The sequence below is a fragment of the Rhinatrema bivittatum genome, chromosome 3 (assembly GCF_901001135.1).
Source record: "Rhinatrema bivittatum chromosome 3, aRhiBiv1.1, whole genome shotgun sequence".
In the NCBI taxonomy this organism is placed as follows: domain Eukaryota; kingdom Metazoa; phylum Chordata; class Amphibia; order Gymnophiona; family Rhinatrematidae; genus Rhinatrema; species Rhinatrema bivittatum.
The window spans coordinates 235,544,124-235,569,695 of NC_042617.1; the positions used below are offsets into that span (position 1 = coordinate 235,544,124).

At 43.1% G+C, this 25,572-nt stretch overlaps 1 protein-coding gene across 8 annotated transcripts in view; it reads right to left on the reverse strand.

Moving 5' to 3' along the window:
• The window catches only part of BCL2L11 (BCL2 like 11), a 166,078-nt gene that overhangs the window by 22,120 nt on the left and 118,386 nt on the right, over positions 1-25,572 (reverse strand). Inside the window, exon 4 of one of the 8 annotated variants that reach the window (XR_003855494.1) lies at positions 12,165-12,313. The exons of the other annotated variants lie outside the window; for them this stretch is intronic. The gene's annotated coding sequence lies outside the window, so the exon portion shown is untranslated. The remainder of the gene's footprint in view (positions 1-12,164; positions 12,314-25,572) is intronic. 8 annotated transcript variants of the gene reach the window in all.

A 25,572-nucleotide genomic window follows, 5' to 3' on the forward strand; every position in this document is an offset into this window, starting at 1 on the left:
GGAGAAAGTTCTTTTTCACTCAATGCACAAATAAGCTCTGGAATTTGTTGCCAGGGGAATTGGTTAGTGCAGTTAGTGTAGCTGTGTTTAAAAAAGGATTGAATAAGTTCTTGGAGAAGTACATTACCTGCTATTCAGTTGACTTAGAAAATAGCCACTGCTATTACTAGCAACAGTAGCATGGAATAGACTTAGTGTTTGGGTACTTGCCAGGTTCTTATGGTCTGGATTGGCCACTGTTGGAAACAGGATGCTGGGCTTGAAGGACTCTTGGTCTGACCCAGTATGGTATGTTCTGATGTTCTTATATCAACAAAAAGGGTTCTGAGGTTCTTATATCAACAAAAAGGGCTCGTTTCTTCTCTGTCATGAGGCGGTGCAGGTCTGGTCCTGGGCCCTGTTGCAGGGGATGTCATTACGCGCAACGTACCTACCGGGGACTCTGAACGTGCTGGAGGACCGGCTGAATCGCTCCTTCCAGCCGCACAAATGGTCCCTCAACCCGGAGGTAGCGACCGCACTGTTTTGTCGGTGGGGGAGGCCAGATGTGGACCTCTTCGCCTCCCCACACAATCACAAGGTGAGCAGGTTCATCTCCCTGTCATCGGGTGGGGGGGTGGGCATCTCGCCTGCGATGCCGAACTCCTTCACTGGAGAAGAGTCTGCTGTATTCGTACCCTCCTCTCCCGCTCCTCCTAAAGACCCTGTTGAAACTTCAATAGGACAGAGGGACCGTGATCCTCGTGGATCCCTGGTAGTCCGTCTGGATCAGGACTGCTTTGTGCAACAACCGGTCTCTGAATGGCCATAAGCCATAACAGATTGCCTGAAGTTCCAGAAAGTTTGACAGCGGGCTTCGTGAGCAGTCCAGCGACCCTGCGTGTGGAGGCCATCCACATGGGCTCCCCAGCCCTGGGGAGAGGCATTGGTAGTGCGGATCACTTGAGGGGGAGCAGATTGGTAGGGAATCCCCCACTCCAGATTGGAGAGTTGTTCCCACCAGGACAGAGATGCCCACAGAGGTTCCATGACTGCACGCAAGTCTCTAGGTCCTGAGAGGCCTGCCGTCACTGACTGCAAGGCCTATTGAGCCCTCCGCAAGCACAAACGGGAGAGAGGGGAAACGTGGATAGAAGCCGCCATATGACCAGCAAATGGAGCAGAAGACGGGCAGTCACCTGCCGGCTGTTGCGGACGGTGGCCGCCAGTGAGGCGAGGGCAAGAGCCCGATTGCGTGGCAAAAACGCCTTCACTTGCACCGTTGTCCAGTTTAGTGCCTATGAAGTCCAGTTGAGGAGATGGGCAGAGGTGAGACTTTGGGTAGTTGATCACGAACCCCAAGGCTTGGAGAACCAGTGCTATTAGGGCTAGATCACTCAGTGCCCCTGCACAGGTATCGCTCTTGATTAACAAGTCTAGGAATGGGAAGACATGCAGTGCACGTCGTCTGAGATAGGCAGTCACCACCGCCAGGCATTTGGTGAAGACGCAAGGGGCAGAGGCCAACCCAAAAGGCAGCACCTTGTACTGACAGTGCACCTTCCCCACCACAAAGCGGAGGTATTTTCTGTGGCCAGGGAAAATGGCTATGTGAGCATACACTTCCTTCAGATCGAGAGAGCAGAGCCAGTCTACTCTTTTGAGGAGGAGAATCAGCATACCCAGAGAGACCATCTTCAACTTTTCTCGAGAGAAACTTGTTCAACACCCAGAAGTCAAGGATGGGGCATAAGCAGCCATTCCTTTTCGGAATTAGGAAATACCTCGAATAGATCCCTTAGCCCTGCTGCTGGGGGCAAGGGACCAGCTCTACCACCCCAGAAGGGCGGACAGTTCAGTTTGAAGTATGATCTGCTGGACGGACAAACCCCATGATGTACATGGGGGAGAGGTCCCTGGGAGCTGTCAGAAGTTGAGACGATACCCCTAATGGATTATGGTAAGAACCCATCGGTCCGAGGTGACATCTTCCCAGCAATGGGCGAAGCCGAGCCTGCCTCCCACTGGGTGATACAGCATCAGGGATGTGCTCAACTGACTCATGATCCCTTGCTGCCAGTCAAAAGCCCATAGCCGGGGCTGGCTAGGGCCTGGGTACCCATTGCTGGCGGTGGCAGCCTCTGGAGCTGGCGCATGGTGTGCAAGCCTGGGAGGCTGGAGGAAAATACTCTCTGCCTGTAGAAGGGCTTCTGTGATCCTGGCCTGGAAGCTTTCCTGGCTGAGGAAGGGGCATCGGAAGCACTAGCTGAAAGCTGTTGAAGGGTGTCATGGTGATTCATCAATTGCGCTACCGCATCCCGGACCTTATCCCTAAAGAGGTTGTCACTTGTGCAGGGGAGGTCAGCCCGTTTCTCCTGCACCTCTGGGCGGAGATCAGAAACTGAACCAGGCCGTCCTATGGGGTATTCCTGGCGGCTACATGGGCTGCAGTCTCAAAGACTTCTTAGGTGGCTTGCACCTCATGCTTGCCAGCCTCAAACCCTTGCAGGGCAATAGCAGAGAACATCTGCTGCTGCTGTTGCAAAGTCTCCGCAAGTTGCTGGACTTGCTTCCAAAGGTTCCATTTGTACTGAGTCATGTACAACTGGTAGGTGGCAATCTGGGCGATAAGTATGGTGCAGAGGAAGACCTTGCGGCCGAAGGCATCGAGTTCTCTATGCTCTCATCCCAGAGGAGCAGAGGCGTGAGTGCGGGAGTGCCTGGCTTTAAGGGTGGATGTGCCACTTTTCGATCCCCATGGTTTGCCGTACCAAAATAGGTGTCATCTGCCTTCCTACTGACCGGAGAGAGATAGAGTGCTCCCACATCTGGAGGTGGTGGCCCTTGATGTCGTGGATGGAAACAGCCACGATCTCCTTAGGAGCAGCGACGAACTGGAATACTTCCAGCATCGTGTTGTGCATCCTCCTCCATGAGGAGATGGAAGTGATAGCCTCTGCCATGGCCCTGACAAACCCCACAAAGGATAAGTCTTTGGTTGGGGGGAGACTGACGCCTTTCTTCTGGTCGGGAAGGCTCGGAAAGGGGGTCGTCTGAGTAATTGGAGGAAGACTCTGTGGAATCATCCCCCCGTGGATCATAAAGCCCTTCCCTCCTCAATAGGGCCAGCGCGACGCGGGCGAGGCCTGTGGGGGAAATCATCCTGGGCTCAGACTGCTACGGAGGCCTTGAGGGCACTACGGGAATATATGGTTTCCTTGGCATTGAGGGGGCCGGAGGCCGCGGGAGACCAGAAGGACCCGGTAGAGACTTGGGGAACCGAGGCCTCAGGAACGCGGTACTAGTCGCATCTTCCTTCTTGGAGGATCCGAGAATCAAGATCGCTCTGGTGGGGGATATCTGTGGTCGCTGGGGGATCGAAAACCTCTCGGGCACCAGTTGTGTCAGTAGGGCACCTAAAGGGACGTCCAAGATGCTCCAGCAGCGGTGCTAAGATAGAGGGAGGAGACTGGCACTGGTATGGGAGCCAGTGGCACAGCCAAAGCGATGCTCTGAAGAGTTCTGAGCACCACGGTCTGAACCCTGCAGTCCAAATCGTCCTGAAAGTCCAGTGAAGCCAGGACGACGAGGTGTCACAGGCTCTTCCTCGGTTCTCAGAGGTGACACGGTGCTCGACACATTTGTGGGGGAACACCTGGGACTCCCGGGGACATTGGAGGATGGGGCCTCTGATGGCCGGGGTTGCTTCAATGGTGGTATGGTTGCCGGCGGTACTGTGCCAGCACCGGAGCCGTGCGCCAACAGTGATCAGTGCCGACCCTTACGGGATCTATGGTGCTCGGCCCGGTCTTCCCCCCGGTGCAGAGGCGGTGCAGGATCCCAATGTTCAGGACACTGGTGATTTCATGGAGGATCGATCACCATCCCTGCGATCCTTCGAGGAAGTGGAGAGAGGAGTACTGAGGGGGAGTGTATCAAGGGGCTCCCCGTGACCTCTGGGTGTCTATGACTGAAGCTGGAGTGGATGGAGCAGACTTGGAAGAACTGAAAAGTTTCTCCATCTTAAGACACGCACAATGGCCCTTGGGGGTTGTCAGATCACACAGGCGACACCCTCTGACATCGTGCGAGGCCCCCAGGCAGAGGATACAAACCTCATGTGGATCCATGATGGACATGGTCCATGGGCACCAGCAAAAACCAGACGGATGCCATAAAAATTATCCGGCGTGCAGTCGATGACCAGTGGTCACCGGAGGTGGAAAGTTGGGAACTGACCACAAAGCAGCGAATAAAACGATAACTTTACCTACCACACTGAGGAGGCACCGACCGCGAACGGGACCCAATGATGGAAACGGGAATCAAACACTTTTCCCACAAAAAAAAAAAAAAACACAAGAAAAAAGTGAAGCTCCATGAACTGTGAGGCTACTGCACTGTAGAAAAGAAGAGACTGAAGGGGGACCTCGATATCCAAGATGGCGTTTTGAAAGAAAGTCGGGTGAGGAGTTTGCTCCTGGAACGGTTCAGATTTCTTAGAACAATGCCGCATACTAAGAGAAAGGGGAAAGTCAGGGTGGAATCCTCGACTACCCCGACCCCCTCAAGCTTTAATAGAGGGCTTCTTCTCACTGTTAAACATTAATAGCCCAGGAGAGGCGCCCGCTGTAGTCGTCGGAGGGGGGGGGGGGGGGAGCAGTTACTGACACCTTGGACTTTCACACCTCACTGAGCCCCAGCGCTCCCGTAACGCCCTTGCCGCCACACCTCACAAAGCCCCTGGATTCGGGACAGGTCACTCTATGTGTGGAGTCAGCTGTAACAGGCCCCATCGGGGTGAAAACGAGGGAAAATGATGCGAGGTCGCAGGCCACCGAGGACATGGTGTCTTTAGATTACTCGCAGCAGCAACAGCTGGGAGAGAGTGGAGGAAAGAGCCCAAGTATGGTCCCCGCTGACCTCTACACCTGAGGAGCAAGTAGGAGAGACAGCGGCCTCAGTTTTGAGGCAAGAACGCCGTCCAGTTGGTGCAGTAAGCGCTATTGATTTTCCATGTGGGATTGAATCACAAAAAATAACGTTGGAAAATGTTTGGGTTGCCCTGCTCGCATTGAAATCTTTAATAGTGAATCTATTTTCTATTATGACTGATACACAGAACCGAATTTAGCAAATAGACCCATTATTGCTTTTACATTCTGAAAAACTGGAAGGCCTGGAGAACAGAGTTATCCAGGTACAGTCAATTCAAACTGGCTTAATCCAAGGTGAAATTGCAAACTCAAGGAAAATAGAAAACTTGGAGAATGGGACGAGGTATAAAAACCTTAGAGTGTTAAATTTCCCACGAGTCAAGTTAATATCACCTATGGAACAATTTAAAAAATTTATGCAGGAAAATCTACAGATTCCCACAGAGGCTATACCATCTATAGTTAAGATTTTCTTCATAAATATGGGGAAGAAAACAGGGAATCAAAAACAGAACAGAGATATGCAACAGGATTTTGAAAATCTTACAGCTTTCTTGGAGCAGTCTTCGGAAGAACATAATGAATTTCAGGGAACTTTGTGCATCAGATTTATGTTCTCTACTGATAGACACACTATAATGAGATTATTTCTCTGAAAGAGAGAGAAGCTCTATCTTGGTCAAAAAATATGGATATACCCGGACATAACTAGGGCTACACAAATACGTAGGAAAAGATCTCTTCAAATGTCCCAGGAGGTAAAAGACCTGGGTGCTCAGATAGTAGTTTATTACCCTAGTAAATGTGTAGTCAAATTAAATAATGAAAGATTTGTGTTCTTTGATCCCCCTGATTTGCGTATATTTCTTGATTCTCATTCCTCTCAGAATATAGTGCTACCAGGAGGAGCAGGAGGTGGTGAATTTAATTGTATTGCCTGACTCGCTGGAAAGTGAACTTTTTTTTTTCTTGCCTACCTTGCTGAGGTCTGTGATTGCTGGAGGAAAAAGTTGGTGTGTGAGGGCTCACCAATCTGACTGATTAAAAGCTGTTTCCGCGTTCAGCGTGAGAGGACGGACCCGGACTCAAGCCCAATAAGAACTGGCTTGACTGCGGCGCGCAGCAGACGCTGGCGCGCTGCCAAAGCCGCATGCGCCTAAGGGGCGCGCGGATGAGCAGCTTAGCCCGGCTTTGCAGCTGTTTCCGCTACTCCTCATTAGTCCACAGGTAGGATATTAATTGTGTTTCTTGCACCTACCTGCTTTCCTCCATAAGGATATCTCTCTGAATTTTGAATTGTTATGGTCCATTTTGAGAATCTAAGAAGCCCGGAAAAATTGCTCTTCAAATATGCCTCACACTAAAAGGAAGGCCAAATTAAGGCTTTCCTCAAATTTACCAACGAAGTGTATCAGAATGGCTAGGATCTCCAATTGTAAACCCCGACGGACTGACCGCGTTGGAGGAGGGAGTGGAGCGAATCCCTACATCCATGGTCTTAGAAACATCATTGAGTCCGGGGGCATCAGAGACACCGCCCCCACCCGGTAGCAAAGGGAGGTCTCCTCCGGTTGTACCGGGAGGAAATGAGGAATTGAAAGATGTAAAACCCCTATAGACTGACTGAAGTACAAATGGCACTAGCCCTAGCCGAATCATTGGAAGAATCCGATATTGATATCTCTTTATCATCTCCAAAAAAGGAAAGTACTCCTATTGGGAAATTAATTGGAACTAGAGAACGGGACACTGTTAGATCAGTGATAGTAAAGCCTCCTACCATTACTTTAGGAAATCTATGGAATTTTATAGCAAAGTTAGATGGTTCAATAGGAAAAATTATGGAAGAAGTTAAGGAAATAAAGAATTCCCTAAAGATCAATTTGGAGAAAGTAGAGGAACAACAAAACAAAATTAAAGATTAGGATAAGAGATGTGTGCAGTTAGAGAAAATTCAACATCATCAAATTAAAACGGAAGAAGAATTCCAAAGGAAATTTGAGTTTTTGGAGAATAATATAAGGGCCTTAAATCTAAGGGTAATAAATTTTCCCATCATAGATCAATTGGGACCAAGGGAACTGTTTAAAGAATATATCACGCAAACTCTAAATATTCCAGGGGTTAACCATCCAGTTATAGTAAGGGCTTCTTATATAGGCATAAAGAAAAAAGTTCCAACAAAATTAGATCAAATACAAAATTCTCAAAAACATCAGGAATCCATAAATATTTCTGATCTGTTGCAAACATCGCAAGGAAAGATAGAAATAAAAAATAGAGGCACATTGTTGTTACAGTTTGCCTTTATTACTGATAAGGATATTATACTTAAATCTTTTTTTGCAATAGATCAAAAATTTTTATGGACAAAATATATGGATCTTTCCGGATTTGGTAAGGGCTACTCAGCTCCATAGAAAGTTTTCTACTACCTAGAAAAGAGGTAGTGGATAAAGGAGGATTCTTTTTATTAAAATACCCCTGTAGATGTATCAAGAGCGAGGGGAAAAATTACTCATTCCTAGAACCAGAACTTAGAAATTTTCTAGGGGGGGAAACAGCCGGTTAATATAGATTGATGGAAATCCCATAACATTTTCTGGTTAGGTTAAAATTTCAATTAGATTTTCGCTCATAAAAAGTTTCACAGAGGATATCCTTAATTTTTCCTGTAGTTAGGAGGAACAAGAATTTATAGCGCTACCAGACCCAAGTACGAGATAAGTTAAAAAAAAAAAAAAAGTGACTTTTTTTTTTTTATTACTAAAATGATTTTTTTTTTTTTGCTCCGGTTAAGAATCCTGGATCTCCCTATTTCTTTATAATGGGTGAATAATTTCTTGTGAGTAAAATTGAATTATCTTTCTTTTGTTTGGAACATACATTTTCTGTATTGAAATTGTTAATTCTTAGTCAATGTTTTGATTGTAGAAATGATTTCCTGACCCATTCATTGGCATGCTTATATTACTGTCTAAGGGGGTCATTTTCAAATGCGATCGCACGCGAAAAGTCCCTTTTCACGTGCGATCACTAAATGGGGGCGGAGTCGGTGCGAAAGCTGGCAGCCAATGCACTGCAGTGGTGCGATGGCTGCCGGCTTTCGCAGGCCCACCCCACTTACCGCTGGATTTTCTAAGGTCTGTGACCTTAGAAAATCCAGGCCCAAGTCTGTAAATAAAATGCATAAATTTAAAAAAAAAAATAAAAATGAAGGGGGACCTCATATAGACGTGTGGATAGCGGCATGCTGGGCATGCTCAATGTGCTGGTCAAAGCTTCTAGAAACTTTGACTAAACGTTTCCATGCCGGGCTCTATCGGATGATGTCACCCACTTGTGAGGACTACCATCCTGCTTGCCCTAGGAGAAAAAGAGTTACACTAAGCACCAACTATGCATGAACTATGCATTTTGTATTGAGTAAAGAGACATAGGATCCAAACACCAAGGAAGAAAATAAAACTTAAAAAAAAGAAAAGATCTCACTGGCTTTAGATGCAGAGCATGAAGACATGAGCCTGCTCAGAAAATTTAGAATCTGTGGTTTAATGTTACTTCTTAGCTAGTCAAATGAGAAAGATTACAATTAAACATGAGCAAGACATGTACAGAACCTCCCAGAAACAGGCTGAAATTGCTTACTGTTGAGGAACCTTGACATAAATAAGGAATGTAACTATACTATAGCACATGACTATATGGATCAGACTTGGGAGGAAGGGAGGAAGAGAGCAAGAGGGGAGAAAACATGTGTGCATATGACAGTGTTTGCATGTTTATAGAATTCAACATCTGTTAAACACACACATTATCACATATCATAATACATCAATATTCCTATGATTGTGTTAGCTGTTTAAAGAATTTATAATTACACCCTCCGAGATTTGGGATATTTGACAGTCTAATGCGTTTTGAGGAAGGTAGATTAAAACTTTAGTTGAACAAATTAGCAGCACATACAGAACAGGGCAGTAATAAGCAGAGAGGCCACCACATATACAATAGCAACATGGAAAGAGTACAATTATCTAAGGCCCAATGTAACAAGATGTACTCAGCAAAACACTTTTACCCTCAGTCTTGTGTACACAAAAGTGTTTCTTCCTATGCAAGAAGTAGATGTACACCAAAATGTGTTTAAAACTGTTTGTGTCCTTGCATGGAAATCCAATACAAATGAAGACATTAACAGAAGGCTTGGGGGTAACTTGCATGGAGCAGCTATTACAACCATAAGCAGCTTGCTGGGCAGACCGGATGGACCATTTGTCCTTTATCTGTGATCATTACTGTGTTATAATGCGCAGTCAGCTAGTATAAAAAGGTTTAAAGTTTGCTGAGAGGAATTTAGATGTGATGTTTGTAACAGGATCTTGGCATACTAGTAATTTGGTGGTTTAAATGTGATTATACCCCCAGGCTACATATATCACAAACAAGCTGGAGATGGGAAGTGGGGGGTTTGGTTGGTTTTAAGTCTAGTTTATTAGTTTGGTTATCTGTGAAGATACTGATGCTATCTTAAAGAATGGAAACTCTGGTTTACTATATGACCTTCCTGCCCTTAAGATAGATCAGAGATTTCAGGTTTTTGATGGGCTGACTAGCTTGTTATCTGACCCATCTGTAATTTGACTTGGTGATTTTAATTTTCAAGGGTTTGTCTTTCCCAGTACATTTCTGGACATAATGAGAATTGTTGTGATGTCACAAATTAGTTGATGTCTCTAATCATCATAGGGGGCATACATTGGATTTAGTTTTCTGTTATAGTATGGTTTTCAGCAAATTATTTCAGTAGTTCAGATGATTACACACATTTTCATAAGTTGAGGGTTGTGAATTTGAAAGGCAAAGGAGCAAAGAATAAAAAAAATGTTAGGTTGACTCAAATTGTTTTAAAGGGGTGTAGAGTCAACAAGTTTTTACTATTGATTATTCAGTAATGAATGTTGATATTGTACATAACTAATGGTTTAAACAGTTTATGATCAGGTAGCTCCTGAGCATGAGGGCTTAGTGAATGAATTTAAGAGAGTTTCCCTTGCATTCTCTTGATCTGAGTTGTAAGTGGAAATAGATTCACAGGCTGGAGCATAAATGGAGGAAAAGTAAACTGAAGATAAAAGTGGCTTACATTTTAAAAGAATGTAAGGATGAGGTGAAAAGGCAAAGAGTACATAGAGGGCCGGATTTTAATAGCTACGCACAACTAGGCGCGCACAAATCTACGCCCGATTTTATAACATGCGCGCAGCTGCGTGCATGTTACAAAATCCGGGGTTGGCACGTGCAAGGGGGTGCACACTAGTGCACCTTGCACGCGCCGAGCCCTAGGGGAGCCCCGATGGCTTTCCCTGTTCCCTCCGATGCCGCTCTGAAATCTGAGCGGCCTTGGAGGGAACTTTCTTTCGGGGGGCCCCCCCCCCCCCACCACCTTCCCTTCTCTAACCCACCCCCCAGCCCTACCTAAATCCCCACCCTACTTTTATTTTATAAGTTGTGCCTGCCGGCCAACAGCCGGCCCGCAATCCCAGGCACAGTGGCAAATGGCCACTGTGCGTGGAGGCTCCGGCCACGCCCCCGCCCCTTTTTCAAGCCCCGGGACATACGCGCATCCCGGGGCTTTAGGCCCGGCGTGCGTAGGCTTTGAAAATCTGCCCCATATTACACATTACTACTTCTGTTAGTCACCCCAGTGAAATATTCATAGTAGTAAAATCATTAAGGATGAAATTTTTCAGTTTAGAAGCAGTGTGTTTGCGATGCCTTGGCTGACTGTTTAGATTTAAAATGAGTGTAATTAAAGGGATATTTGCTACAATATAATCCAGGTGTTATCTTTCATGAGTCTAAACTCAGCCCAAGCATTCACTTCCAAATAACCACAGAATGAGGATATCTTGAAAGTAATTGTACAACTGCATACCTTAAGTTCTCAATGGATCCTATTCCATTTTGGTTAATCACAGTGACAGATATGTACAGTATTATTGCACAAATAGTGAATAAGCCTTTAATTGAAAGCTGTGTACCTAAGATGCTGAAGAAAACTGTTATCCTTCTTTATAGGATGGCTGTCTACCAGTGTCTGATCTAACAAACTACTGCCCAATTTCAAATTTGTCAACAATTTCTATGATCCTAGAAAAATGGGTATTCATACAACTACAATAGTTGAAGGATAAGATATTTGATCAGTATCAGATGGGGTTTAGTTGGAATTGTGGAAGAGAAATCTTACTGGTTTCTTTATTAGGTTTGTTAATCGAAATGGACAAAGGCCATTCCTTCCTGCTAGTGCAGGTTGACATTGCAGTGGCCTTGACTCTTGATCAGTTGTTGTTGGTCCAGTTGCAGGCTTTTAAGTTTACATCTTCAGTATTTGCTTGGCTTGCTTCTTTCTTATTGAACAGGAAATGGCAAAATTGTAAGGAGCAGACATTTTTCTACATGGTGTAAAGTTTCATTAGGTATCCCTCTGGGCTCTTCATTTTCCACATTATTCAAATGTGTATTTACAGCCAATTGGAGCTCTATTTCAAGCACTAAATGTTTCGTATTTGCAAACTATTTTCAATTTTGCTCGTCATACCTCAGATGGCACGCTGCCAAGACAAAGATTTAATGAATGAACAGTAATACAGTATGGTTAAGTGAATGCAAACGGGTCTTAAATGTTAAAAAGATTATTACTACAAGTTAGTTTATGCAGAAATAATGTTCAGGAGATTAAATTTGGGGGGATGTGGCTATTCAGATTATGACTGGTTAGAAATCTGAGTGCACAACTAGATACTAATCTAACCATGAAGTCACATGTATAGCTGTTGCAAAGTCTGCATTTTATAAATTGCAAATGGTCAGGCTACTTCAGTCTGTTAACTCCCTCAGAATTTTGTATAGTAATTCAAGCTCTGATTTATAAAAAAAAAAAAATAGACTACTATAATTAGTTATTACAACTAGTTCAAAATGTGGTGGTATGGGTTTTTAACAGGTACTAAATATCATGACATAACACACCTGTGCTGAAGGCTTTACATTGGCGACCTGTGTCTGAAAAGTTTAAGGTTTTAACTTCTTTTTAGGGCTATGAAGGTGGTTATCCATCGGTTGTACGCCTTATACTTCAGTTCGTACAGTTCGCTTGGATAGTCAATGTTTGCTGACTGTACCCAACTTAAAAAGATGTTGCGGGGGGTGAACTTGAAGAGGAGAGTTGCTGGGCGCAATTACCTGTGTCCCTGGGCCTGAAATCTTGTTTCTTCATTGGTTCTCTCTTCCTCTCTGTGCTGGTGTCATCATCGATCAGTGCTGGAACGTGCCCATAAAACATTGGGCCCTGCAGCACACCACCGCCAGTGCACTGCCAAAGCCATGCGCCCCTAGGAAAGATTTTGGAGAGAAGATCATGATCTTGAGTACTCTTCTTGTTTGGTTTCCTTTTTTGTTGTATATAGGGAAGTTCTTTCCATCTGGACCTACTCTCCCACCTACTATGACCTAATCGACCTTACAACAATTTTTTATATCCAAGAATGACTATCAGGGATTCGAGAATTTGGCATTTCAAACGCTGCTTCAAGTGATGCTTCCATCTCACTTAGCCCTGATGCTCGTTCTCCGGCAGTGGGGTTTGAGACACCTGGACAGCCTGTGGGCAGAAGGTTTTCTTCTGAAGTATTAGACATCTGTCACAATGATGGAAAGACTTTAGGGTTAGCTGGCTCCTTGAATGATGTCATAATTGGTGCATCAGGTACAGCTATTGAATTTCCGTCCAAATCTCCTATAGTTATATTATACACGCTTTAGTCAATTATTAACTAGGCTTGGGAAATCTTTACATACAAGATAGACATGGTTGTGTCTAATTTTGATGATTCACAAACTCAAGTCTTTTCTCATGGCCAAATGTTTAAACAGTTGAAGGGACATTAACAAGATACAGATTCAAATTAAAGATCTACAAAAATGTGATATTACATTAAAGATAAAGACTGGACTCCCAATTGGATAATTTACATAACTACACTAGGAGATTTAATTTGAGAATTATCTTCCCTAAAGTTGGTTTGATAGCAGCTTTGGATATATTGAGGACATTTTTTTCTGAGATCCTGAAGGCTCCACCTGAGTCTTTCCCTCCAATATCCAAGGCTTTTTTTTTCTCTTCCAACTACAGAAGATGGAGAAGGAAATGCTGATATAGCTAGAGCAAATGTCAATCTAGGCTAGCAGATGACCACTTTATTACAAGATTCTCAATGTGAAATTGCAGCTTAAGCTAGACTATTAGGACTGGACTATGAATTTTTTTGTAAAAATCTTGTATTTTGAGGTAATAAAGTACTTACTTTTCCTGATACTGACTGCAAGTGCTACCTAGCAGAGGAGAAAATTATTTCTAAGAGACAACTGATAGCTCTCAGAGCCTCATTTGTTCTAAGATCTCCCTGCAAGCGTCAGATTTGTCTGGAAAATATTTTATGACCATGTTCAACTTGGAGTTTCTACAGAATAGGGAGTTGCCCACTGTACTTAATTCTGTAATGTAATATTCACTGCAGAAGAATACTAGCATATGTTGTCATTTTTTTGGATTATAACCTAAATTGTTTATCCCCCCCACCCCCACTAGTGGTCTACCTATGAGGAAAATACATTTAGAATGTTTTTAGTTCTATTTTCCTTTTGAATTTTCTTATATTAAGCCAATTTTTCATGATGTCAAGTATCGTTTTTGACTGTATTTAGAAAAAAGCTCAAGTCAAATATTTAGCAAATTTTATTCTTTATAAACTATTATGGTTTATTTTGATGGTTTTGTTTAGAGCCAAAGTATGTAGATTTTAATAGTAATTTGAAGCTTGTTTTATTTGATTGTGTTTTAACCTTTTGTTTATGTTAAGCATGAGAATAAATTGATGTTTTTATGTTTATTATCCACACTACACCAACTTTCGGGCCGATACAGTACCGTGCGCGCAGGTGGAGCGCACAGCCCGCGATTGGCCACACGTTTTCAACGTGCTATTTTTACCCCTTATACAGTAAGGGTTAATAGCGCGTCGAAAACGCGCTGCCAACCCCCCCCCCCCCGAAACTAATAGTGTCCGCAACATGCAAATGCATGTTGATGGGCCTATTAGTTATTCCCACGCCATACAGAAAGTAACGCCTGCCCAAAGGCAGGTGTTAATTTCTGCTGGCACCGGGAAAGTGTACAGAAAAGCAGAAAAAACTGCTTTTCTGTACACCCTCCGATTTAATATCATAGCGATATTAAGTCGGAGGCCCCAAAATTAAAAAAAAATAAATTAAAAATCGGTCGGCGGGTTGGAAGACGGACACTCAATTTAGCCAGCGTCCGTTTTCCGAACCCGTGGATGTCAGCGGGTTTGAGAAAAGACACCGGTAAAATTGAGCGTTGGCTGTCAAACGCGCTGCCAGCCACCGCTTCTGTCAAAAAGGAGGCGCTAGGGACGCGCTAGTGTCCCTAGCGCCTCCTTTTACTGCGGGCCCTCATTTATATACTTGATCGCACGCCCAGAAGAGTAGCCTGGGTGCGCGTTGGGAGAGCGGGCACTCGCCTCGGAGTGCCGGCTCTTCCGTGGGTTTCACTGTATTGACCCGTTTATTAGTGGAAAACAAGGGCAGTAAAAGATACTGGCATACAATGGAGGCAGTGCATGCAAAACTCATATTTGTTATAGACATCCTGAAAAACAGGCAGGTTTATGGCTCTTGAAGACCAGAGTTTGCCACCCCTGGTCTATGGGGATGAACCTGTAATTGGCGTGTGGGTCCTGTAGATGGTATTTTATGCACAGAAAACTGAATTGTGTACAAATCATGATTTCTGTGCATAAAAAATGCTGTGCATGCACAAAGTGTTTCTGTGCAAAACATTTTGGTCCGCTTAAGTTAGGGGTAAGCAAACTGGTCTGGCATGTTTTTGTGACACGCCTACACCCATCAGGTGCTCCCTCATCTATGGCTCACTGACACTGTCCTCGAACTACCTGCCAATTGCCTTAGGTACAAACTTGGATTGTAAACCCTCTTGGGATAAGGAAATACGTATAGTATCTGAATGTAATTTGCTTTGAAGTGCCTGAGAAGCAGAATATAAATCAAATACAATAAATAAATGGCCTTTATGTCGAGCAGGCAAACCAAGGACAGTCAGTAGCCCAAGCCAAATCTGGCGGGGGAGTGGAAGCTCCCTAGCCATTTTCAGTGGCAGCTCCTCTCCAACACCCACAGTAGACTGGAGAGGAGCTGCCACCACTGGATACCCTGTCTTCCCACCTCTCTGGTTTCTGTATGTGCTCTATCCTTTCTCCCTATCTGACCCTGGATTCTATCCTCTCACCTCAGGCACAATTGCCTCCAAACATCTGCATCTGTTCATTCTACAGTTCCCTATGATAATGCATGTTCCTCATGCAACCCATAAGTAGCATGTTCCAGTGTCATGCCATCTGGAGATGTGTCCTGGAAACATCTAGTGCCAGTGTGCTGCCTGTGCTCATGACATTCTACTTTGGTTGGGGCTATATAGGTGGCCTAGTGCTGAAGACCCCTTACTGTGCACAACCAAAATAAAGTGCACATTTGACACTCCAAGCTGATTATCTCCCTATTGTAGAAAAAGGTCAGTGCCTCCATTATTGGAAACCTTATTTCCAGATTCAGTATGATGAATACATGGAAAGTCTAAGGTTGAAATGACCTTTAGTCCCAACATCCTTTTTCAATAAAACCTATTTAAAAGAAATAGCATTACAAGATGCCAGGAACCAGAGCACTGAACATTGCCTATTGTAGGCACGTGGAACTACATGGAAGTCTGAAATAACTTATTCATCACAAACTTGGTGGGAGACAAAAAAAATGGGAAAGTTAGGAGGCAGATACCCCTTGTGTGCTTACAGTTACAAATATGCAACAGATTGATGGGTAATAACATGCATGTAGTTTATATAAGTCTAAGATTTGTTTTAATTTCAGATCTTTCCCCACCTGAGAATCAGGGAGCTCCAAGGGCCCCACCCTACTGTGAGTTCCAAAGGAAGGCCTCCCACTGGCCCCTGATGCAGGCCAGGCACAGTAATGTAGCCACGGCTTTAAGAAAGAGTGAGTTTGCCCTTCACTGGATTAAATATTTTATGCACAGAAAGTGTAGTTTGGGTGCACAAACAGTTTTCTGGACATAAACAGGGTTTGTGCAGATTGTATTGTGTAGAATATGGTGTGCACTTAAGCTCTGCTCCTAAAACGTGGTGCACACAAAACACAAGTTAGGGACACAATTTTGTGATACTAACTCAAGTTAGTCAGCATTTATGCACAGAATATATGTATAAATCAAGTTTATGCATGCTAGGCATTTTTTTTTTAATGTACATTTTCAGGTTTTTTGGGGTTTTTTTAAACACACTCCAGGGCCTCAAAACTCAAACCTAAAATGTTCAGGTAAATTATCCATATAAGACTTATTCCGCTAACTTACATGGCATATTCAGCAGCACGGCTATGCTGCTGAATATCCCTGTAGAAATCGCCACTTAGCCTAATAAGTCATAACCAGCTAAGTCAGTTCTGCTCTATGGCAGATCTAACTTAACCAGATTAAGTCCAAATATCAGCTAAATGAACCAGATAAGTAGCACCACCCCAAAATTCCCATTGCCCACCCACAAGATATCCAGCTATCTAGTCAGGTAAGTACTTATCTGGCTAAGTGGCAATTCCTGACCATAGCCCTACTTATGTGGCTTAAGCAGCACTGAATACTGGCCTCCTGATGCATTACACCATTAGGTTAATGCATCAGCAATTAAACATTTTTAGTGCATGTGTTAAGGGACTGCACTCTATTTCAGTGCTCAGTTTTTAGCACATAGCTTATTACATCAGTATCTTCAAAAGTATCACTCCCTGCTTTTTCAGAGGCTAACAGACCACCTCAAAGGGAAGCGTAAACTGTTCTGCCTTACAAGTTGCTCCTTTCAAAACCTAAAGGTTAATTGTCCAATATTAATGTTATGTATATCTGAACTTCAGTAGATTAGTTGTAAGAAAGTGTAGTTTGGCAGTCTGAATAGTTATGGGCATCAGTCCTTTGAAAAGAAAAAAGAAAAAAATAGCTTCTTAGTGTTTCAGCTACTCACAGCACAAAGACACATTCAACTGATTGGAACAGTTAACCTATTAGGGCCCTTACTCCAAACTCTCCAGTAACCCACCACTGGCAGGTGAACAACCTTTTAAATGACACGAACCTTATGCCAGGCATGGTTCATGGCTCTGTGGGAGCTTCAACATGATAGTTAAACTAGCAGGCTGTGTGTGACTTTCATACCATGTTTGAGACAAAGCCACCACATGCTTTCTTCCATACATCTGATTTTCTCAACTAAAGCATAATAAAACAGGGAAGCCTAAGTGTCACTGCAAGGTTATAGGGACACTAAAGCAATGGTAGCAAAAGGGCTTGACAGAATAGTATACCCTTTTACATTTTTTCTACCAACTTAAAGGATTCCAATTGCAGATATTTGTGGATGACTCAGACACTTTAGTAACTGGTAAACTGGGACATTAGTGCAGCAGACAAACCAAGAAAAAGTAAAAGGGGAGCTGTCTATTCTTGTAGAAGTAACTTTACAGAAGTTTTGCCAACTGGCACCAACTTTTGGAAGCCTCCAATTTAATTTCCAAAGGCCAAGAGGCCAGGAAATAGACAGAATATCAACCTCCCAGGGCCTACAGGCTGAGGCCAGCAAGCATGCTGCCAAGGATATCTACTAGCAGCACAATAAAAGTCAACAATGCTGCTGCATCCCTAGTGACTTTCAGCATGCAACAGAGGGTGAGTGCACAAAGTGGGCATGGAAAGGTTTCCATCTATTTGCTGTGCTCCCTGTAACAGTTCAGCAGTGGCTGGAATGCAGATATTTCGTTATACAAGCAAAAGTTCTATAAGTTTGTGAACAATTATTGAACAGCTTGGGGAAGCAGTCACTTCCACTTTCCTTCTAGACAAGGACAATACTGAGCACTTTTCACTAAGGTTTCTTTGTCTAGCTTACTGACAAAAATAAAAATGTACATATTCCAACATGAGACGTTTTATTCTACTACTGTGTTAGGACAGCCAAGTGAAAACATCATACAATGAAGAAAAAGCTTCAATCCGGGAAAGTAGGTGCTTCAGAAACAAAGTTAGAACTTGACATTAAGAGGCTTTGGAAATGGCAGCTTATCAGAGACAACAGGAAAAGGTTTACCATTAAGCAAGTCAGACTAATTCATGTATGACTGGTGAAGTGACAACACTGCCTAAACCATTTCTCAAATGCAGCCAATAGCTTTTTCTGTGGCTGAAGAAGTGCCTGCCAGGATCTGACTGCTATTTGGCACTCCACAGCTCTGAGTGAACTGCATGGTGTCTGAGTGCCTGTACTCGTTTGTGTTCTCTCCAGAGAACACCACAGAAGGAAAACAGCCACAGAAGTGGCAGTGGTTGGGCACAAAGCCAGCAGGCAGAGATCAGGACAACATAGTCAGCAAAGCCCCAATGGCAGGAGATAGGTCTTATATTGCCTCTGCTCTACTAATGGACTTCCAATGTACTACCCCTGTCCCATGCTGGCAGGTGGGCTAGAATGGGAGTTTCATGGATAAGAGGGAAAGGGAGTGTTCAAAGCAGCCACCAACAGGCAATGATGGCTGCATTCTAAGGTCATAAAAAAAAAAGTGTGAAAATGGAACAAAGTGAGTGTGACTTTTGGAATAAATGCCATGCAGGCAATGGATTCAGTCTTTGATATATTTGAATTCTAGGATCAGGTCAGTTTTTGCATATTCTACAGCTATTCAAGGGGGCCATTTAGAATAGCTTGCAATATTGAAAGGTACATGCATACTTATGTATGTGTAGTTGTAATTTGAAAATTAGTTATAAAAAAAAAGTATAAACTGTGCCTGCTGTTTTTATGAGAGGCTGATCATAGTGACATAGTAAATGGTGGTAAATAAACCTCAAAATGGGCTCATCCAGTCTGCTCAATTGAGATATTTTTTCATTTCATGTAACATACTGGTTCAGACCAAGGGTCCATCAAGTCCAGTATCCAACAGTGGCCAATTCAGGTCACTAGTACCTGGCAAGATCCCAAACAGTAAACAGATCAGATGCTGCTATCGCGCAGTGATTAGTAGTGGCTATTTAAATCAACTTGGTTAATAAGTGATTTCTCCTCCAGTAACTTGTCCAATTTTTTTAAACCCAGCCATGCTATCTTAACCACATTCTCTGGTAATCAATTCCAGAGGTTGACTGGGTGTGGAGTGAAAAAAGTTTTTGATTGTGCTGTTTACTAACTTCATGGAGTGCCCCCCTAGTCTGTATTTTTTGAAACAGTAAACTAAATGATTTCACATATACCCATTCTAATTCCACTCATGAATTTTATAGACCTATCACATTCCCCTTCCTCAGACAACTCGTGGCCAAGTTGAACAGACCCAACCTCTTTAATTTTTCTTGTAGGGGAGCCATTTCATCCCCTTTGCATTGAAAAAGGTACAGAGAAGTATGACCAAAATAACTTTTTTGGGAGAGTGGAGACCAGAATTGCATACAGAATTCTAGGTGCAGCATCATCATGGAGCAATAGAGGCATTTGCCATTTTATTCTCCATTCCTTTCCTAATAATTCCTAACATTGTTTGCTTTTTTTGACCACCAAAGCACACTGAACTGAGGATTTCAAATTGCTGTCCACAATAACATTCTGGTCCTTTTCCTGGATGGTAACTCCTAATATGGAACCCAACATCATGTAACTATAGTATGGGTCACTTTTCCCCCCCATGTGCATCATTTTGCACTTATCCACATTAAATTGCGTTTGTCATTTAAAAGCCCAGTCTTCCAATCTCATTCTCCTGCAATTTCTCACAATCTGTTCGCGATTTAACTCGGAATAATTTTGGTCATTTATAAATATATTAAGTACCAGTGCCAGTACAAATCCCTGAGGAACTCCATTGTTTACCCTTCTCCACTGAAAAAACTTCATCCTACTCTGCTTCCTATCTTTTAAACAATTTTTAATGCACAGTGGGGTCATTGACAAAGGAGAGACTTGAGAATTAGTCACAGGCTAGAAGGCAAACACCTTCTGAAAATCCAAATACACCATCTACCAGCTCACTATTATCCACGTTTATTAACCCCTTCAAAAAAAAGTAGCAGATTGGTGAGGAAAGACTTCTCGTGTGTAAATCCATGCTGTTGTCCCATTAAACCAGGTCTTTCTACATGTTCTGTCTTTAAAATAGTTTCCATGATTTTTCCTAGCACTGAAGTCAGATTCACTGGTCTATAGTTTCCCCAATCACCCCTGGAGCCCCCAGGTTTATACTGGCCATCCTCCAGCCTTCAGGCATAGCAGATGATCCATATGATAGGTTACAAATAGCCAGTAACAGATCTGCAATTTCATTTTTAAATTTTCAGAATTCTGGTATGAATACCATCTGGTCCAGGTGATTTGCTATTCTTTAATTTGCCTCTCTTATTACATCTTCCAGCATCTCAGTAATTTGTATCAGTTCTTCTGAATCACTATTGAAAATAGTTTCTAGCACAGGCAACATGCTCTTCAATGAATACCAAAGCAAAAGTATTCAGTCTTTCTGCAATGGCCTTATCTTCCCTCAGTGCCCCTTTAACCCCTTGAACATCTAATAGTCCAACCAACTCCCTCACAAGCTTCCTGCTTTGGATATATTTTGAAAAAGATTTATGAGTTATTGCTAAGTCCAGTTTCTTTTCAAATTCTTTTAGCCCAACTTATATCAATGTTTCACATCCAACTTGCCAATGCTTATGCTTTTTCCTATTTTCCTCAGATGGACCCTTTCCAATTTTTGAAAGAAGTTTTTGGCTAAAATAGCCTTTCACCTCACCTTTCAACTATGCCAGCAGTTTGGCCTTCCTTCCACTTTTAATGCGTGGAATGCATCTGGACTGAGTAGATGAGCATATGAATTTCCACATGCAACCCAACAGCAGCTCTATACTTCTCCCCACCATGTCTTTTACATGACCTCAACCCCTTTCCTACCACTGCCCTCCATATCTGTCCCCAGCATGTCTAAAGTCTGTTAAAAGTGCTGGCCTTCACTATTTCTATTTGTAGGCCATTTCAGGCCTGGTCAATCTTCAGCTTTGATTCTTTCAAGATCAATACGTAATACCCAAGACCCCTTCCATATATAATCAAGATTTTGTAAATCTCCACAGCTATCAAAATTAATTAGTGTCTAAAACAGTCAGTCAGTCTCCCCATGCTCACTGAAATTTAGGTGTCAACCATGGTCCCCTACCATACAGATTACTCCAGCCTTCTTGGAGGCCTAGTACAGCTTTGATGGCTATAACCACCATGCTGTACAGATTACACAAATAGCTTCATGGAATTTTTGCTGATGCAGTCATACTACTGCTGTTTGAGTAGTTAATGCATGCTATTTTCATTCTGACTCACTTCTCCAGTCCTCTTGAGGAGGACTCATTTTAGACTGGCTAAAAGGTACACACTGAAAACTTGCATATACTTCCATCAGCTGTAAGGAGCACAAAATTTCAATCGGTGTAACCTACTCAGTTAAAGTGAGTCCTTACTATAAGATGGGGGTTCTCTGTTGAAAGCAGAATGATTTAGCTCAGAGAATGGTCCATTTAGTACAAACGGACATCACCCAGGTGTTTGGCTTAGTAGAGCTGTAGAGCTTTGCCCTTCTCAGCATATGTGGGAACTCCTGCATGAGCCCCTCAGTCCATGTATAGAGCTTATCTTTAGCTACGTAGCCAACTCTCCAGGGAAGATGTCATATTAAGTATGGCTAATTCATCCTGTTCTCTACAGAGAACTTTTAAAAGTAAGAAAGCTCATTTTCTTCACAGACAAGCAGTGCTGAATTTGTCAGGACACATGAGGCATCCCAAGCGGAGGGTCACACTGCAGAGCACTTACTGAGAAAGCAACCCAACTCTGGACTACCGGGAGAATAGGTTATGCAAAACTGCTTATCCAGATTTACAGTTGCTTCTTGAAAGATTGTCTAGACAGAAGTGGAACATGAAGGTGTACACTGACAACCAAGTTGCAACTTCACAGATGTCTGATGGGTATAGTTTGAGATAAGCTGTTGAGGTTACCATGACCTGCCCTGGTTCTAAACTAGAGGACAGCCAGGATACAGCAATGTAGTCTGCATTGGATAGAGTGCATTTAACTACTGAGATGCCTGATGTGGTTGAATCCTTTACAGGTTAATAAGCTATAGCTCTCTTACAGTCCAATATCTGAAGGGTTCTCTCACCCCTGTGGGCATGGCTTTTGGAAAAGAGTCATGCAGACAATGATTTATGTAAAAAAACAGACCGACATAACTTTCAGGTTTGTATGTACCACCATGTTTCAGGTTGGTATGTACCACATTCCAGTGGGTGCACTGAGAGGAGAGGATCACCTTGCTGGTGGCTGAAAGGAATCAGTAAGTTTTTGCTTGGGACACTGTCTTTTTTTAAAAAGTATTGGGACAAAGCTAACTATTTGGCAATATTATTTAGTGTGTTTGTTCGCTACCTTACTGACTATTAAAAGCACAAACAAGTTAGACTGTTTGTATTTTTAAATAGTCAGTCAGTAAAGCAGCTAGTAAGCAGTAGTGTTTGTATTTTAAAAACAAAAACAAAAAAAGTAGCCAGAAGCTAGAAATAAGCTAGGAGTAGTGTATACCTAAGTAAAAAGGTTGAAAAGTTCAGTTCAGTTACTCATCTTGGAAAGGTGTTGAGGTAGTGTAATTTGGTTAGACTGTTTGGATTTCCAACCCTCACCCACCCACCCCTAGCTCATCTTTTAATTTATAGGAAGGAGCCACTTTCACAAACCCTCCCCCCCCCCCACCAAAAAAAAAAAAAAAAAAAAAAAAAAAAAATCTTTGACAGTGATCAGTCCCCTGTAGGCCACTACCAGACATATAGTGAATTCACTAATACATTTAAAGGACGTTAGACACATCCCTACTCTCATAACAACCTAAAACTTAACTAGGAACTGAACAAAATTGAGATGAAGGCAGCAGTCCAGCAGCAAGAGGGGGGCTTCCCAGTCTTTTGCATCGAGTGTCACATGTATGATTTTTACCCACCGGTGAGAAGTTGTACATGTGCATGCGATGCAAAGAGCTCCAGGCTCTCAGAGAATGAGTCCAATCTCTGGAGGAGCTGAGGCCGACAGAGAGGTATATAGATGAGACCTTCAGGGACATAGTAGCCAAGTCCCAACTTCAGACTGGCAGCCCTGGTGCTGCCTTGGAGGAAGGTGGTCTCATGATTGGAGAGCATCAACCTGGTGCAGCAGGAAAGGATCCTGTAGCAAGGACCTGCTCTCCAGGTGATGCATTACCCTTTTGCACCGAGGATATCTCCCCAAGGCCTACAGCCCAGGAGGGAAGGGTTAGGTCAGCCGTCATAGTTGGTGATTCGATTATTAGAAATGTAGACAGCTGGGTGGCTGGTGGGCGTGAGGATCGCCTGGTAACATGCCTACCTGGTGTGAAGATGGCGGGAGTCACCTAGATAGGATTTTAGACAGTGCTGGGGAAGAGCCAGCTGTCGTGGTACATGTGGGCACCAACGACATAGGAAAATGTGGGAGGGAAGCTCTGGAAGCCAAATTTAGGCTCTTAGGTAGAAACCTTAAATCCAGAACCTCCAGGATAGCATGCTCTGAAATGCTCCCTGTTCCACGCACAGGTCACCAGAGGCAGGCAGAGCTCCGGAGTCTCAATGAGTGGATAAGACGATGGTGCAAGGAAGAGGGATTCAGTTTTGTTAGGAACTGGGGAACCTTTTGGGGAAGGGGGAGTCTCTTCTGAAGCAATGGGCTCCACCAAAAGGAGATAGAGCAGCTTTTAAACTAGAACATAGGGGAAAGCCAACAGTCGCTCATCAGCACGCATGGTTCGGAGAAAGGTTTCTTCAAAGGATACTAATGATGCATTAGAATTAGGGCATCCCGACAGCGAGGTTCCAATAATAAGAAAAGTAGTCCAAGTGCCTGTAACTAAAACCTCACCTCCACTAAAAAAAAATCTAACTTATCCCTATCAATTAAAAAGTAGAATGAAAATACAAACAAAAAACAAACTTTGAAATGTTTGTATGCTAATGCCAGAAGTCTAAGAAGTAAGATGGGAGAATTAGAATGTATAGCAGTGAATGATGACAGACTTAATTGGCATCTCAGAGACATGGTGGAAGGAGACAACCAATGGGACAGTGCTATACCTGGATATAAATTATATCGCAATGACAGAGGAGCACACGGGAGGCGGTGTGGCGCTTTATGCCTGGGATGGCATAGAGTCCAACAGGATAAACATCCTGCATGAGACTAAATGCACAATTGAATCTTTATGGGTAGAAATATTTTGTGTGTCAGGGAAGACTGTAGTGATAGGAGTATACTACCATCCACCTGGTCAAGATGGTGAGACGGACAGTGAAATGCTAAGAGAAATTAGGGAAGCTAACCAAATTGGTAGTGTGGTAATAATGGGAGACTTTAATTACCCCAATATTGACTGGGTAAATGTATCATTGGGACACGCTACAGAGATACAGTTCCTGGATGGAAGAAATGATAGCTTTATGGAGCAATTGGTTCAGGAACAGACAAGAGAGGGAGCAATTTTAGATCTAATTCTCAGTGGAGCACAGGATTTGGTGAGAGGTAACAGTGGTGGGGCCGCTTGGCAATAGTGATCATAATATGATCAAATTTGAATTAATGACCGGAAGGGGGACAGTAAGCAAATCCATGGCTCTCGTGCTAAATTTTCAAAAGGGAAACTTTGATAAAATGAAAAAAATAAATAGAAAAAACTGAAAGGAGCAGCTACAAAAGTAAAAAGTGTGCAAGAGGCATGGTTGTTAAAAAATACCATCCTAGAAGCACAGACTCCAGATGTATTCCACACATTAAGAAAGGTGGAAAGAAGGCAAAACAATTACCGGCATGATTAAAAGGGGAGGTGAAAGAAGCTATTTTAGCCAAAAGATCTTCATTCAAAAATTGGAAGAAGGATCCAACAGAAGAAAATAGGATAATACATAAGGGTTGGCAAGTAAAATGTAAGACATTGATAAGACAGGCTAAGAGAGAATTTGAAAAGAAGTTGGCCGTAGAGGCAAAAACTCACAGTAAAAACTTTAAATATATCCAAAGCAGAAAGCCTGTGAGGGAGTCAGTTGGACCGTTAGATGATCGAGGGGTTAAAGGGGCACTTAGAGAAGATAAGGCCATCTTCAGTGTTTACTGAAGAGGATGTTGGGGAGGTACCCGTACTGGAGAAGGTTTTCATGGATAATGATTCAGATGGACTGAACCAAATCACGGTGAACCTAGAAGATGTGGTAGACCTGATTGACAAACTGAAGAGTAGTAAATCACCTGGACTGGATGGTATACACCCCAGAGTTCTGAAGGAACTAAAAAATGAAATTTCAGACCTATTAGTAACAATTTGTAACCTATCATTAAAATCATCCATT